The sequence below is a fragment of the Corythoichthys intestinalis genome, chromosome 20, assembly GCF_030265065.1.
Source record: "Corythoichthys intestinalis isolate RoL2023-P3 chromosome 20, ASM3026506v1, whole genome shotgun sequence".
NCBI classification, from domain to species: domain Eukaryota; kingdom Metazoa; phylum Chordata; class Actinopteri; order Syngnathiformes; family Syngnathidae; genus Corythoichthys; species Corythoichthys intestinalis.
The window spans coordinates 8,082,700-8,096,020 of NC_080414.1; the positions used below are offsets into that span (position 1 = coordinate 8,082,700).

A 13,321-nucleotide genomic window follows, 5' to 3' on the forward strand; every position below is an offset into this window, starting at 1 on the left:
GGTTCATTATATCAGCAAAAGAGTAGATGCACAGGATTTAAATATTTCACCTTCATGAATAGAAGATAGCTGACTTAATTATACAACCACTAGCAAAAAGTATGGAATTACCAGTCTCGGACGAGCGATCACTCAGACATTTTATAGAGTCAAGAATCTGCGTTGGACAATGTGTCAAGAGTCAAAAATCTACATTGGGCAAGGTGATGATGCTGGAACTTTTGTTTGGTGCTGTTCCAGTGAGATTTACAAAGATGCCTGCCTGAAGAAGACATCAAAATTCACGGTCTAGACATTATTCCCATTCACAATGCTAGATGGCGCCAGATATCTTTGAAGTGATGTTCTGTCATGACAGATCTCTGCTACTCTCAAGTTTAACCAGTTTAAATTATTTTATTGCAATGTTATTCCTTATTCAGATTTGTTTCAAGACTACATTTACAGTTAGACTTCACTTTGATAGTTAGTGCAGTTATTGCAATTTTGTTGTTTTATCACAATAGATTGGTTTATTTACATTTCAAAAACCAGAAGCCATTTATTTACGAATGTGATTGCACTTTAGTTTAAATATTTAAATGTTCAGATATTAAGATTTGAATGAGGCAAAATAAAATGCTTTTTCTCTCAAATGTGTTATGCTCATTTGTTTCAGATGTACTGTAATTTTCTGTATAAAAATTTGGTGTTCAAAAAGTCTTTTTCAAACTTGAGTCTTGGAAAAGAGGGTCGTCTTATAATCAGGGCGGTCTTATATTCGGGCCAATACGGTATGCAATGTTGCTTTAGCCTTTAAAGGTCTGTGCTGAGTGATCATCACAGACTAAATGTAACTTGTCAAGTTAGCATAGCGTTCACATTAGTATTAGCATCAACTTTAGCGTGGCGAGCATCCTCTTAAATGCTCAGACTTTTTAAAAAAAATTTTTTATACTGTTCGTGGCTTTTAGGTGGGTTTAATTGAAAATAACGTACTGCTTTTCCTGCAGAGCGTGTATTATCATCACCGAGTTGCCCCGTAGTCTTTGTATACGCAACAATATGCGCTCGTTTGTCCATTTTCACTCGATATTGTTGGAAACTTTTGGACTAAAACTTTTGAATTTTACAGACAAAAACATTTTGAGTAACTGTCAACTAAAACTAGAAGAACACATTTTAAAATGACTAAAATATGACTGAGACTGACTATTTTCATTCAAAAGTCCAACACAAAAATTAAAAGGGCTATCAAAAACATCACTGCTGTTATATTGGTTCATCATATCAGCAAAAGAGTAGATGCATGAGATTTAATCATTTCACATGCATAAATAGCAGATAACTGACCGAATTATAGTGATGTTTGCAAATGAGCTGAAGGCAAAATCACTCACACATAGGGAGGATCAAACTCACCATCACTAGGGTGAGAACACCAAAACAGGGGCAGAGCTCTGTGCCAACATGAAACCAAAGAACATGCACATCCCCGCAAATCCCTGCCTCCCCCTCGTATCGGTTTCCATCTTATCCTCTTAACCTCTGTCTCCCTCCTCCTCAAAATAGAACACCCCATCGCTCACATCCCATTTGTTATTCCCCGGCTCTGACACAAAGCAGCTGACAAAAGGCAGGATGGATAAATATTTGCGCTCGGCATCAGAGGCCTCGCCGCTGTGGTAGAGCTCGACATTACAGCCTGGTGCAGCCAGGATGACAACAATGGCAACATGTGGAAGCAATTTTAAAGCGTGGATGTTTTTTTTTTGGGAGTGGTTCAAATAGAGTGTGGCAGCAGACTCTCACAGAAATGAAGAGTCAATTCCCTCTAAATACAGTTCTGTGGTAATGGGCGGGAGAAGAATTGCAACTATTCAGTCAAGTCCATGGGAGGAAACAGTTCGGACCTGAAGTTAAAAAAATAAACACCTGCTCAGTTGGACAAAAATTGAAAGGCAAAGAGCATTTAAGACCTTGAGTGAGCCTCGATTTCTTCCTATTATTTTATGCAAGAAAAAATAAGATAATTTACTCAGTAAAAGTTCTGACAAATAGATTTTCGTGGCCGCTTTTTGACTCTGTCACTGAATTAATCATGCGAAACAAACTACTGTGATCAAATAGTAAAATTCAACATTCTGTAACTATACAAGTCGAATTTTGGGGGGAAATTTATTTAATAAAATCCAACACCAAGAACAGGCATGTGATCTTCAAAGGGAATTTAAAATAAAAATGTTGTTCAAACACCTATGTGTGAACCTGTTGCTGTAGCTGTGGCCACCAAGCTTTTAGCCCACAATTAGCTTTTTATGTTTTCTTCATTCCAGTGAGAGTAACCTCCGCATTTTGCCAGTCCCTTACAAGTTTCTCGCTAACTCCAAACTTTTCGGCTACATATTTCACGATTTGCAGCTTGTAATCTGCAGATTAGGGTTTTCTTTTCGGTGCCATTTTGTTCAGCCCTCTCAGTTGTTTTTATAAGTTAACGCCAACGTTGAAACACAGGCTTTGAGCGCCCTCTTGCGGTTTAGTGTGAAAATAACATGTGAAATGATGAGGGATGTACCGAAATCAAAAATCTTGGCTGAAACCAGAAATCGGATATTGGACACTTGGCTGAAAAACCGAAAGGCCGAAAAATATACATTTTTTAAATTTCATTTTTTAAAAAACATTTCATTATTTTCCTATTACCGTAATTTTCGGACTATAAGCCACTACTTTTTTCCTTCATTTAGAATCCTGCAGCTTATAGTCCAGTGCGGCTTATTTGTTGATTTATTTGGGTTACTAGGTAACACTTCATTTGACAGCTGCATCATTAGATTGTCATAATTGTGACATGACACTATCATGGGCATTACTGAATTCTTATGACAGATGTCATTAAGTGTTATCCGTCAAATTATGTCACTAACCCCATTTACATCCATTCAAAACTAAGATAATTGCCGGGTGACACAAAATGACATCTGTCATAAGCATTCATTTATGCTCATGGCAGTGTCATGTCATAGTTATGACAGTCTTATAGTGCCACTGTCAAATAAGGTGTTACCAAATAACAGAACTAGCAATTAATGAAACAACTGGAACAGTAACTGAAGAAATAATTAGCACAGAACATGAATTTTGATTATTTTGATGTTCTGTAGTGCTGCAATGCATGCTTGGAGGCATGTTGGACAACAACAGTGTTGACAGCAGTTGGCAGCAGAGAATGACTGTCTCCCCCAAGGGAGCAGTGATGGCGAAATGAACCTTCTTGAAGCAATTAAGCTTTGCAGCCAACTGGTTCTTAGCTTCATGGTGGTTCATTTGGTCTTCTGACAGTCGTATGATGCCGCTGTCAAATAAAGTCCTACCGGTTAATGTCTTCTAGTGTAAATATCCCATAATACAGTGAGGACAGCTGCGTCTTATAGTCCAGTGCGGCTTATCTATAAACAAATGTCGTTTTGTGTCAAATTTGGTGGGTGGCGGCTTATAGTCAGGTGAGCCTTATAGTGCAAAAATTACGGTAATGTTTTGTCTTAGCATTGGTTCTACAACCCTGGAGGCTCGGGAAATTTAGTACGTTCCAGCTGTTTTGTCAGATTTTGCACCCCAACAGAAATTGCAACTCATGGCAAGTTTGGGACACTCGAAAAATGGGTCTCACGCCTCCAATTGCTAAGCTGAGTGAGATCTCGATTTAAGTTTGTGTGGAGCTGTAATTCACAACAAAGACAAAAACTTTGGTTCTCGCCAAAACTAGTAAAGCTCTTTACAAGGCTATTACAATTTCACTTGCTCCGTAAAATAAGACTCAGTGTGTTCTTGTGCAACAAGTAGAATCGAACGAGAGCCAGACTAGTGGTCCGAGTTCTAGTGGATTAAATGGTAACTGGCGGAGGGGGTGCGGAAGTTGCAGAAAAAAATGTGACCAAAAAAGGTAGTGGTCATGCTATCATATTGTACAGAACCACAGCAAATGCACATGTATGCATTTAAATACTATTTATATACTGTTAGCTTGATTAAACTCCAAACTACTCACGCATGGGCTCAAATGCCTGTACTCGATGTGACGCGGGACATCAATGGAAAGCAACTTCAAAACGAGCGCGTAGCCGCGATGAAGCGAAGTTATTTTATTTTCCTTAATTATTTACCGTAATTTTCGGACCATGAGGCGGACCTGACTATAAGCCGCCACCCACCAAATTGACACAAAAATGCCATTTGTTCATATATAAGCAGCACTAACCTCACTATGTTATGGGATATTTACACCAAAAGATATTAACTGGTAACAATTTATTTGTCAGCAGTATCATAAAATGTTATAACACAAAATGAACAACCAAGAAGCTTCGAACCAACTGGCTGCAAAGCTTCATTGCTTCAAGAAGCTTCATTTGGCCATCACTGCTTCCTTGGAGGAGATGGTCAAACTCTGCTGCCACCTGCTGCAAACACTGTTGTCGTCCAACAAACCCCCAAGCATGCATTGCAGCGCTACAGATGAAAATCATCAAAATTGAGTTTCTATGCTAATTATTTCTTCAGTTACTGTTCCAGTTGTTTAATTAATTGCTAGTTATGGTATTTAGTAACACTTTATTTGACAGTGTCGCCATAAGACTGTCATAAGACCATCTTAATTATGACATGACACTGCCATGAGAATTAATGAATGGTTCTCATTTTGTGTCATCATGCAAATTATCCCAATTTTGAATGGATGTAAAAGTTCTGAGCTGGAAAAAAATGGAGTTAGTGACATAATTTGACGAATGACACTATCTTCCTTGCTGCCTGAAACTGAACCCTTGATCTCAGAACTGTGTGGCACATGCTAACCACTCATACCGCCCCAATGAGGGGGCAACTAAACTGAAGTACACACCAATAATCGTGCCATTCCGAATTTTAGCACTTTGACTTCTTTTTAATCAAAGGTCCCCAAATTATATGTCTATAAAAGATAATGCAGACTAGATTATTCAGTGGTTGGGGTGTGTGAAACCTCCACAATCTGCTCAGAGGTTCAACACAAACGGCCATAAAAGCTTGTTTGGGAGCAACACCTACAATAGTTCGTCATAGTCATGGACTTAGTGGCTTCATGTAAGGTGAAATACAACATGAAAGCTTGCAATGTTGCTAAAAACAAATAAAAGAGTAGCTGATTGTATCAATTGTTAGTAATAACATGTTTCCAAAGTATTTCACCACTGTAAAAATACCATGTGAAATGCTATTAGCCAGGTATTCACTTAGCTTCTTATGTTTCCATTTCTAAATATAATTTCTCAATGTTTTCCTTGTTGTGTAAGGTCCAAAAAATGTTTTTACATGGTGTAAAACTGATATATTCTTCCCAACACAGCAATAAGCAACGTAAGGAAAACAAGGTTTTCTGGCTTTCTGGTTTGAGATGATGAAATCTGAACTTCAGTCCGTGGCTGTAAAACTATAAACCCCTCCTCAGAGACGACATGGCTTTGTTTACAACATGCTTTACAACTTTTAAAACCCTTAAATCCCACACTAAAGAGCCTTTGTTAAATAAAACACTTTATTAATAAAAACGGTCTTTAGGGCTTTGAGCTGACAAAAGACACTCAATATCACATGTACTTTTACAATATACAGCTCTCTCATTGAACAAGATTGCAAGATTTTATTTTTTTGGAAAGGCATTCAATTCAGTAACATAAATTTAATATTTTCCAATGTAAAAACTTATTTTGCTATACTATATACAGTGAGGCAATTAAGTGTTTGGTCAACCACCAATTGTGCAAGTTCTCCTACTTGAAAAGATTAGAAAGGCCTGTAATTGTCAACATGGGTAAACCTCAACCATGAGACACAGAATGTGGAAAAAAAAACAGAAAATCACATTGTGTGATTTTTAAAGAATTTATTTCCAAATTAGGGTGGAAAATAAGTATTTGGTCACCTACATATAAGCAAGATTTCTGGCTGTCAAAGAGGTCTAACTTCTTCTAACGAGGTCTAACGAGGTTTCACTCGTTACCTGTATTAATGGCATCCATTTTAACTCATTATCGGTATAAAAGACACCTGTCCACAACCTCAGTCAGTCACTCTCCAAACTCTACTATGGCCAAGACAAAAGAGCTGTCGAAAGACACCAGAGACAAAAATTGTAGACCTGCACCAGGCTGGGAAGACTGATTCTACAATAGGTAAAACACTTGATGTAAAGAAATCCACTGTGGGAGCAATTATTAGAAAATGGAACATATGAAAGACCACTGATAATCTCCCTCGATCTGGGGCTCCATGCAAGATCTCACCCCGTGCCGTCAAAATGATAAGAACGGTGAGCAAAAATCCCAGAAAAACACGGGGCGACCTGGGACCACAATCACAAAGGCTACTATCAGTAACACATTACGCCGCCAGGGACTCAAATCCTGCACTGCCAGATGTGTCCCCCTGCTGAAGAAAGTACACATCCAGGCCCGTCTGCGGTTCGCTAGAGAGCATTTGGATGATCCAGAAGAGGACTGGGAGAATGTGTTATGGTCAGATGAAACCAAAACAGAACTTTTTGGTAGAAACACAGGTTATTCAGCGTGTTGTTCTCTATTGTATTTCTATATTAAATTGCCTTTCAAGATGACATATCTGTTCTATGTGTTGGATTTTATCAAGTTAAATTTCCCCCCAAAATGCAACTTATACTCCGGTGCGACTTATATATGTTTTTTTTCTCTTCGTCAGGCATTTTATGGCTGGTGTGACTTATACTCAGGTGCGACTTGTAGTCCGAAAAATACGGTACTCATTTTACTGTGCCAATATTTAGAAAATTTGAAGTACAGGTCCTACACGTGTACTTTGATCAGGTTACAGTTCTCTAATGGTTTGCTCATGTTATTGTTTATTGTGTCAATGACCTGTTTGCATTAAAATCACTACATGCTTTAAAAAGCAGTTATAATTGTTTCACTCTCGGCTAATAAATGGCTTGAGTTATTATTTACTAGATGATTTTTTTTCCCCCAAAACAATATCAAATCATCAAAGTACAGGTAGGGCTACTTACCGTAATTTCCTGAATATAAGGCACACCCGTGTATATTGCGCACCCCAAATTTACTTGTAAAATCTAGGGGAAATTATTGCACCCGTTTATAACACGCACCCTAATTTTAGCACCAATAAATAGAACAATACAAGAAAACAGAGCTCGTGTACGGACACAGAAATGTCATTTTACTGACTGGTGAAACACAGCACAAGCATAGCACATTGTTAGTTCAAAATATTACCATAAACTGACAATATTTACGGTAATAATATGATTTGACAACTTCTCCAACTTACCAGAATCTAGGAGAAAACAAAACAGATGTGACTTTTCTTTTAAAGGCTGCTGTATAAGTTGCTCGTTTCATCATGATGAATAAGTTTCTTCCATGGATTGATATGGTAAAATGAAAGTGAGAACGTTTAAGTCGGAAATCCGTGAGAGCTCATCGCTGTCAACACGACAGTAACAATAGGAACTATTGTTATTTGGGTTTGAGTTTCCCCGATGGACAGATATAGTTGACGGACACACACAAGAAGTGTGTTGTTACGTTTGTTATGATCCGAGTTGCGGAGCTGCAATACACGTTGACTCAAATGAGTTCAAGAAACTAAATTCTGTGCTTTATGAAGAGTGAAAAAAGCAGAATTTAACACAGACGAAATCATTCGGCCGATTAGAGTGAAGTATTACCGAAACAAAATGGTGACGTCACGTACCGTAATGGTCGGCAACGGTTCGCTGCATACGCTTCTTCAACACAACGTGGTCGTGTCAATTTTTTAAAAAATCGGTTTATATTATATATATATATATGTAATATATACAGTATATATTTCTGTCTCCATCCATGTACCCGTTTATAATACGCACCATGATTTTACAAGTTGATTTTGGGGAAAAAAAGTGCGCGTTATATTCGGGAAATTACGGTATGTTGCTTCCAACACCATTCATGAAGTGGGTCGGTCTTTCAATGACTCCCGGGCCACTCCACCCACCTCTCGTCCGCCCCCGATATCAGTATGGGATTTTTGGAGTTTGACAATATTACGATATCGGTTAAAAAGTCATCGTCGGACAACTATATATTATAGTTAGCCTGCTGACATCATGCCAGTGGACTACAAAATCAGTAGGGGCATTTCTAATTTGGATTGATGTTAATGTAAAAAAAAAAAAAAATCCCCCCCCAAAAAATAATACGCAAAATAAGGTAGGTTTCTTTGTGAAACTGGACCATCTTGACCGGCGGTTCCTTATAAACTTAACCTCAAGCTATATTGAGACGTGTCTTTATGTGAGTACACCTTATGGATAAACAATGGGTATGTTATGCATAGAGCCATATAAGGCACTTTCTTTTCAGAAGCCTATATTTGAAAAAACACCATAAAAAAATGAGGAAAAGAGAACAGTCTTCAGTCCATAGTATCCTTGCACCACAGTAGCAGTTCTGTCAGCCAAGTGTTATGCCAAGTTTACAAAACCACGGTCACAGTGGGCTATGACCCATGTGAGGCACACCCTTCCACATACAGGCTACAATCTCCAAGAGAGAGTTAGAGGGAGACAGACGAGCCTTTGGACGCATTCAGGCAAGCATAACCTCCTTCAGCTGTTTTTTTTTTTTCTTTAATCTACTTTTTCAGTGTTGTATTGCATCAGTTTCAGCTCCAACCTTAGGGCTTGTTTTGGGACTCTTGAAATAGTCGCCAGAACTCCAAAGGCAAAATGACCTTCACAGTGTAGAAAAACTAATTTGAAAACTCTTTGATTTATTTTCTTCTGTCATACTTTCAAAAAAATGTTGTAAAATCTATAATACTGTGTAATCTCTAATGTTGAATGCAATACATTCTGGGACTGTGGTCAAAGTTTCGTTATAGCAGGATGGAAATAGAATCAATTTAATAGTCACACACACAGTACAGGTAACGCTTTAAGGGCCATACGTGTTTAAAAAAAAATTAGAAAACAAATAAAAAGTCATCAAAAATCATCCCGAGATAACACTTGCACTCGGAAATCCCATGACTTTTGAGTCATCTCGCGTAATGTGACACAAGACGACAGTTCAACTAAGCTTGACGTGATATGCAATAAGTCAATTTGGTAAATAAAATGAGGGTAATAATTTTCCCGACTGCGATTTATCTCTACGTGTATGTCGACACATGTGCGTGTTGATTGCATATGAGACTCCAGTTCCTTTCACAGATGTTTATTGGTCATCGACATGCCATAGAATTAAAGTTCACACATACAAAATCTCATTTATATTAAACAAGGTAAAACGTTAGCATTGCTACATTGAGACTAATGGAAAAAAGACAATGTACGAACCACTTTAGCCTGCTATCAGACATTGGCAATCTTCTCCAAAACGCAAACTTGCGGCTAAAAGGTGACACTTCAAACATGAAAACTCGCTGGTTTACAGCATTTGCAAACAATGCGGGAAAAGAGAATTACTGACATTACATGCATGACGAAAAGAGACTTTTTTTTTTTTTTTTTTACGTAGTGTAACGCTTACGGTTAGCGGCATAGTGAACGAACTTCCAGTGAACATTTCAAAATACAGCAAGTCATGTTCAACATATATAGATTTCTGGAGTTAATGTCACATACTTCAGATTAGGGCTGCAGCTATCGATTATTTAAGTAGTCGATTAATCGATGAAGTAGTTAGTTCGTATAATCGAGTAATCGGATAAGTAACATGAAAAATTAAAATACCCGAGTTGAGCCTCAAATGGTAAAAAAAAGTAATAAATAAGAAAAAAATAATAATAATAAATAATACATAAGGATCTATGTACAACAAAAGAACAATGGCTAACTTCCATGGCAAAAATCAGCTAGCTTAAATGCTATAAATTGCAAAAGCTCTTTTTTTCAAAAAAATAAAAATATCGGACATGCCTTTTTTTAATATATATATATATATATATGTATATTTTAGTTAAATAGTTTTCTACTTGTATTTAACGTTACAGACATAATATGTTACACTCATCCAGAGTCTTTAGTTTAGGCTTAAGGTAGGGTTATCAAATCTATTCCGATAATGGCGGTAATTCATTTTTAAAAAAATGTATCACGTTAAAATATTTAACGTAATTAATGCATGCGCTGCACGACCCACTCACGCATTGTCACGCTCATTCTGTAATGGCGCCATTTTACCTATATAGAAAGCTAAATGTCAGCGTAAAATGAGTAGAGTGAATTTTGGCAGCCTTTGGAGCAATTCTTTAATTGGCTAAAGCCTTACAATCCCTCTCCCTACCATTGGAAATATCGTGGGAAGAAATGTGGGGAAGCAAGGTAGTAATTTTTCTTAACACCCTATGTTATTTCCCAACGCAGAGAAGATATATCAATTGGTACCATGACGCACAGTCATGGTTGCACTTCCCATCATGCATTTGGGCATGGCTACAGTATCATTTACTGAAAGCTCAACAAATACACTAGATGGCAATATTTAGTCACAATATACAAAGTCACATTTATCCTTTAAGAATTACAAGTCTTTCTATCCGTGGATCCCTCTCACAGAAAGAATGTCAATAATGTAAATGCCATCTTGGGGATTTATTGTCATAATAAACAAATACAGTACTTATGTACTGTATGTTGAATGTATATATTCGTCCGAGTTTTATTCATTTTTTTCTTAATGCATTGCCAAAATGTATATGATCGGGAAAAATTATCGGGAATGATTGGAATTGAATCGGGAGCAAAATAAAGCAATCGGATCGGGAAATATCGGGATCGGCAGATACTCAAACTAAAACGAACGGGATCGGAACGGGAGCAAAAAAACATGATCGGAACAACCCTAGTATAAACCTAGACTAATTGGCAGGGATTAAAATGGCATCGGGGTTCTCACCTAATACATATTTTGCACTTAGCTAGCTTTCAAATGACTCGTAATGCATTGTATGTGTTTTTTTCTTAATATTTATTATTTTTAATATAGTTTGTGTTTAAGAAAAACAATTTATTGCATTAGAATGGGTGATTTATTAGGATGTGTTCTCACTACATTACTGGTTGCATTGTTTAAAAAAAATGGACAACATCGCATAACAGCAATAATTTACCGTATTGGCCCGAATATAAGACTGTTTTTTGCCTTGAAATAAGCCTGAAAAAGAGGGTCGTCTTATATTCGCGGTCTAGACAGTATACCCATTCACGACGCTAGATGGCGCCAGTTATCATTGAAGCGATGTTCTGTCATGACAGATGTCAGCTACTCTTTTTAGTTTAACCAGTTTGCATTATTTTATTGCCATGTTTTTCCTTATTCAGATTACAGTTACAGTTAGACTTCACTTTGATGGTTAATGCAGTTATTGCAATTTTGTTGTTTTATTACAATAGATAGATTTGTTTACATTTCAAAAACCAGAAGCCATTCATTTACGAATGTGATTGCACTTTAGTTTACATATTTAAATGTTCAGATATTGAGATTTGAATGAGGCAAAATAACATGCTTTTTCTCTCAAGTATATTGTTATAATCATTTGTTAGGGATGTGCTGTAATTATTTTTTTTTTAGGGCTGTCAAAATTATCGCATTAACGGGCGGTAATTAATTTTTAAAATTAATCACGTTAAAATATTTGACGCAATTAACGCACATGCCCCGTCAAACATTAAAATGACAGCACAGTGAAATGTGTACTTGTTGTGTTTTTCGGAGTTTTGTCGACCTCTGCTGGCGCTTGGGTGCGACTGATTTTATAGGCTTCAGCACCCATGAGCATTGTGTAAGTAATTATTAGCATTAACAATGGCGGGCTACTAGTTTATTTTTTGATTGAAAATTTTACAAATTTTATTAAAACGAAAACATTAAGAGGGGTTTTAATAGAAAATTTCTATAACTTGTACTAACATTTATCTTTTAAGAACTACAAGTCTTTCTATCCATGGATCGCTTTAACATAATGTTAATAATGGTAATGCCATCTTGTTGATTTATTGTTATAATAAACAAATACAGTACTTATGTACGGTATGTTGAATGTATATATCCATCTTGTGTCTCATCTTTCCATTCCAACAATAACTTACAGAAAAATATGGCATATAGATGGTTTGAATTGCGATTAATTGCGATTAATTACGATTAATTAATTTTTAAGCTGTAACTAACTCTATTAAAAAATTTTAATCGTTTGACACCCCTATATTTTTTGTATAAAAATTAATTTGGTCTTCAAAAAGTCTTTTTTCAAGCTTGAGTCTTGAAAAAGAGGTGGTCGTCTTATAATCAGGGCCGTCTTATATTCGGGCCAATACGGTATGAGACAATATATAATCTAATAAACTTGTTAAAGTGACAGGCCTAAATTCAAGCTCTATCTTCCTAAAAATCTTGGTCTAATTCAGAATACTACCATCTCAGAAGAAATGCTTATTAAGGTGCCAGCAGATGGATTCGAATTATACCAGCTCATTTCCAAATACTGCAAATGCAAATATATTTAACAGGGTGCCGACTTCCGTGTCCCAGTGCCAAGGATTAAAGATAACATTAATCTTCTTATCTAAGGTCACAAAATTTACTGAACCCGAACTACTAGATAGATCCCTATAATCAGCTGGCACTATCCACTACCAAAACTACATCCAGAGGGATCAGCCATGTTGCGATTCAGCCAATACATCGGAATATTTAACAGTCTTAACAGGCACCCCACGAAGCGACGCAAAACACACAGGTTACATTTTAGTACAAGTCACTTCAAGAGACACATAATAGGTTTAACGAGAGGTTTCACCTCACCCGTGCCTGTATATGCCTGCATACTTTGTTATGACTCAAGTGTTTTTTTTTTTCGTTTTATTTCCCAAAGGCTGTAATTTGGTCGGAAAAAGCTTTGTGTGCGTTACAACTTGGAATCGTGAGATGTGTTTGAACTGCACGCACGCTATCATCAGGGCATGACATAAGTGTTACTTAGAGATTGAACGGTGAAGGCAAAGATTAGTTGGCAACTTCATGTGACACAAATGATCTGCTTCTTTTCTAAGGCTGAAGATCTCGTCAATTGTGGGAATACAAAAAAAAAAAAAAAAAAAACATTCGATTTTTCCAGTGACGGCAACGTACAGTATGTCGCAGGTTTTCAGTACAAAAACTGTTCCATACACTGCAAATTTATAACAGAATATTTTTCTTAAATCTAGTCAAATAATTTTCTCCATCTTGTTTTCATTGTTAAAGACTATTTAGCAGATTAATGT

At 36.8% G+C, this 13,321-nt stretch overlaps 1 protein-coding gene across 5 annotated transcripts in view; it reads right to left on the bottom strand.

Annotated features, from left to right (window-relative positions):
- The window catches only part of sema5a (sema domain, seven thrombospondin repeats (type 1 and type 1-like), transmembrane domain (TM) and short cytoplasmic domain, (semaphorin) 5A), a 327,060-nt gene that overhangs the window by 198,696 nt on the left and 115,043 nt on the right, over positions 1 to 13,321 (bottom strand). The window contains exon 1 of one of the 5 annotated variants that reach the window (XM_057823816.1): positions 7,336 to 7,704. The exons of the other annotated variants lie outside the window; for them this stretch is intronic. The gene's annotated coding sequence lies outside the window, so the exon portion shown is untranslated. Of the gene's footprint in view, positions 1 to 7,335; positions 7,705 to 13,321 lie in introns of those variants that run through there. 5 annotated transcript variants of the gene reach the window in all.